Genomic DNA, 4,073 nt, shown 5'->3' with positions numbered 1-4,073 from the left:
ACACAGTGCGGGTCTGGGAACCAGAGGTCTCATGGGCCAAGAAGCAGGTAGAGATCTCTGGGGTGCACCAAGAGGTGCTTCAGCTTGAGGAAGCCCTTTAAACCGTTGCCTTTACTCTTCAGGAGCCTTCAGAGCATGGAGGCACCCTGTTTGCTTGGACTTGGTGCCCTCTCCTGGCAGCTGAGCAGAGCTCCCTCTGGACGGCACCTTTCAAAAACGAAATTACAACTAGCGGCATGAGGTATCGCACGGGTGGGTCACTTTCGGGGCTCAGCTGGTGAAGAAGATGCTAGCCAAGCAGCGACATCTCAATTCATTCACCACTGCAGGGGTAACTGAAAGTAGCAGAGGGCTGCCAGCACCCAGCGAGGCTGGCTCAGGTGTCTACAAGGCTTGTGCACGGGAAGAGGAGAGGGAGGATTTTATATTGCATAAAATAGATTATTTTTCTTTCATGCTTTGTCCATAGCAAGAAATGGAGAGCAAAATTCACTATGTGTTTACCTGGAGGAGCTGTGGTTTATAGGGCATGACTTGCACAGCATCTCACTCCTCCAATCTCCCTTTACTCTTTTCCTGAAAAATGCGTTTCTCTACTCAGAGAAAGCATTTTTCCCTCCTAAAGATAATACAGGAAGAAGAGAATATCAACATCTAGAGAAGTTGTCCTTCAGCCCCAGAAGTACCTGTCCCACTTTTGCGCAGCTGAGAGGCAGAAACACAAGGAAATACACAGTTTTGTCCCCAAGAAAGTCAGTTTGGGGTGTAAGGCTGTTAAGCTTCTCTGTGCTTGAGTAAGTGACGTATGTTCAGGTTGGAAAATGTCAAAATCCCAAAGCAGATACTTTCCACCTAGAATTACTCAGGTTTCTGTTAGGAGAGCTTCTATTTTGTTAAAATAACCCGAAATGTATACACAGGTAGGGAGTGCGATTCAGGGCTTGGCTGAATTGTGTGGTGGCCCCACGGGTCGCTGGAGCCTCTGCTCTCCCATGAACCATCTTCCCTTAAAACGACACAGGACCTTGCTTTGGTTGGAGCAGGTTTGGGATGACAGGCAACGGAATCATAGGATGGTTGAGGTTGGAGGCACCTCTGGTCCAATCCTCTGCTCGAGCAGGGCCACCCAGAGCTGGTGGCCCGGGACCACGTCCAGGTGATTTCTGAATGCCTCCACGGATGGAGACTCCACAGCCTCTCTAGGCAACCTGTGCCAGTGCTTGGTCACCCTCACAGTGAAAAAGCATCTCCTGATGTTCAGAGGGAACCTCCAATGTTCCAGCTTCTGCCCATTGCCTGGGGCACCATCGAGAAGAGCCTGGCTTCTCTCCCAGGAGAGATGCTCCAGTCCCTTCGTCATCTTCACGGAGAAAAAGCAGGAGCCAGCAGGAACCCACCCTCTGAGGAAACTGCTTGAAGGTGGGAAGTTTGGGCACCTGAACACCCCGCAGTGAGGAAGGGAGCAGGGGAGACCATCCCTTGCTTTATGCCCATCTCAGTTGTCCCAGCAGCAGAGGTGCTGCTCCTGCCCATGGGCTCCTAAAGGATAAAGCCTTCGCCTGAACAGGGGCTTGAACCCTGGACCCTCAGATTAAAAGTCTGATGCTCTCCCAGCTGAGCTATCCAGGCTCCTGTTTGGGATTTTGGGGGACATTCAGGACAAGCAGGAAGGACCCCACTTCGCTGCATCAACACGGGGACTCGCTTTGACCTTCTGCAGCCCCGCACTGCCCCAGCGAGGCCACCGCAGCCGAGGGCATCCTTCCACGAGGACGAGCACCACCAGGACCCCAACCCTGCCCTGGCACCTTCCTGGGGTGAGGATGGGGGTCACTGGGGGGAAGGTGACGCAGAAACACCAGGTTCATCCTCCTGGGGCAGCCAAAAGCCGGAGTGAGGCGGCGGAGGAGGAGGAGACTCCGCTGCAGCCTGGGAAAATAATAACCCGGCAGGGATGCGCCTCGGGAAAGCGCCAGTGCCGTAGGGACGCGGCGGCGGGTGGGCGAGCCGGGGGGGGCTGTAGGGGCGGCTGTCAAACCTCCGCTGCCCCCCAGCGCTCCCGGGGGAGGTGGGGGTCCGGCCGCGGGAGAGGAGCGGCAGCGCGGGGCCCGGCTGGGCGGCTGTGATCGTATAGTGGTCAGTACTCTGCGTTGTGGCCGCAGCAACCTCGGTTCGAATCCGAGTCACAGCAGCGCTTTTGCCACAGCCCGGAGCTGGGAAAGGCCAGGATGGAGCTGGGAGGAGGTGGGTTTGCAGAGATGCTGTGACCGAGGAGGGGGTCACGAGTTCGGGTGGCCTCCTAAAGGCCACCCGTCCTTTTCTCTTGCCTTTCCTCCCAGTTTCGTGGGAAGAGGTCCCTCTGCTCCACGGGGAACCCACCCCGCCAGCCCAGCCCACCCACCATTGCCCTCCAGCCCCACGCAGACTCAACCCAACTCTCTCTTCCCTGGAAGGTAGAAGACATAGGATCATAGAACAGGTTGGTTTGGAAGGGACCTTCAAGATCATCTAGTTCCAGCCCCCCTGCCATGGGCAGGGACACCTTCCACTACACCAGGTTGCTCAAAGCCTCATCCAGCCTGGCCTTCAACACTTCCAGGAATGGGGCAGCCACAACTTCTCTGGGCAACCTGGTCCGGTGCCTCAGCACCCTCAGAGGGAAGAATTTCTTCCTTCTATCTCATGGAAATCTCCCCTCTTTCAGTTTGAAGCCATTGCCCCTTGTCCTGTCACTACACACCCTTGTCCAAAGCCCCTCTCCTTCTTGTAGCCCCTTTAGGTACTGGAAGGTGCTGGAAGGTCTCCCCGGAGCCTTCTCTTCTCCAGGCTGAACAGCCCCAACCCTCTCAGCCTGACTCCGTAGCAGAGGTGCTCCAGCCCTCGGATCATCTTCGTGGCCTCCTCTGGACCAGGTCCAACAGCTCCATGTCCTTCTGGTGTTGGGGACCCCAGAGAGACCTTTTCTTCAGTAGGTGAGTATGACTTTTCTGAAGCTCAACCCACTTTCCTGGACCTCTTTACTCCTATCCCGGCCAAGCTGGAAGGAAAGCCTCGCTGGCAGGGCTGCGTGCCTTTCTCCCTTCCCCACAGAACAAGAGCAGGTGGGTGGCCTCAGCTTTCAGCTCCAAAGCTCAGCTCCAGAGAAGATGCTGGATAGGAAGGATTTGCACCCAGAGGATCAGAAGGCTTGAGCAAGCCCATGAGCAGTTGGGTTCTGCTCCACCGCCATGGCTCGGCATCATTCACCTCTCCTTCTCAAATGTGTTCCTCCGGCCTCCCCAACAAGGAGCAGCTGTAACCCACAGCTGCAGCATCAGGTCCAGGGAGGTAAGGTCAGGCTGGACACGCGGCCATGCCATCCTGATGATTTTCTGCTAATACATTTAAAAAATAATAAGAAAAACTAATTTCCCCCATCCCACAACCCCTCCCCGGGCACACAGCCCTGCATGCGGCCCTGGGCACAGAATCTTCTGCCTACAGCCCCGACCCCACACAGGTGGCACCACTGGGCTCGACACACCAGGCCAAAACCCAAGAGCAGTGATTTTAAGGAGAAACATTAAATTACACCATAATAAGCCCTGGGGTGTAGATGGGGTGTAATAAGCCCTGAGTAGATGCCCCCCTAAGCGAGGGGCTGCTGGGCAGAGAGGCAACAACAGCAGAGGACGGGGCAGGACTCGGGGTGTGCAGAGATTTCTTATCGCTCCTGTTTACACTCCTGAGATGTCTCCAGGTTTCTGTCCACCAAGGAGAGCATGATGGAGATGCATTCCCAGATCCTTCCATCCCTGAGCCCCACACTCTCAGCTGGTGCCTCCAATGGTGATGGTGACCCCTGAGATGGGATGGGGAGCTCCTGCACCCTGGATCCGACCTCCTCGGGCTCATCCCTCGTTTGCCGGGCTGGTAAGGCTCTCCTTGGGCAGAGTAAGGCTTGGGCGCACCAGGTGACTGGCTGTGTCAGGGACATGGCATCTCCCAAGGGAGTAGGTGAGGGTTGTGTGGGCACGTGGAGCCCACTTCTGCATCCTCGCGTGGATTTGTAACCCCCTCCTCCTGAAACGTGG

The 4,073-nt window shown here is 56.1% G+C and overlaps 2 non-coding genes across 2 annotated transcripts; one reads left to right on the top strand and one right to left on the bottom strand.

The window, feature by feature from the left end:
* Positions 1-1,556: 1,556 nt before the first annotated feature.
* On the bottom strand, positions 1,557-1,629 carry TRNAK-UUU (transfer RNA lysine (anticodon UUU)). The gene has a single exon. It is a non-coding gene; the product is annotated as a tRNA-Lys (tRNA).
* A 490-nt stretch (positions 1,630-2,119) lies between these two features.
* On the top strand, positions 2,120-2,191 carry TRNAH-GUG (transfer RNA histidin (anticodon GUG)). The gene has a single exon. It is a non-coding gene; the product is annotated as a tRNA-His (tRNA).
* Positions 2,192-4,073: the final 1,882 nt, after the last annotated feature.

The sequence above is a fragment of the Tauraco erythrolophus genome, chromosome 15, assembly GCF_009769465.1.
Source record: "Tauraco erythrolophus isolate bTauEry1 chromosome 15, bTauEry1.pri, whole genome shotgun sequence".
NCBI lineage: Eukaryota > Metazoa > Chordata > Aves > Musophagiformes > Musophagidae > Tauraco > Tauraco erythrolophus.
The sequence above is the reverse complement of the archived record's forward strand: the minus strand, read 5'-3'. Positions and strand labels throughout refer to the sequence as shown.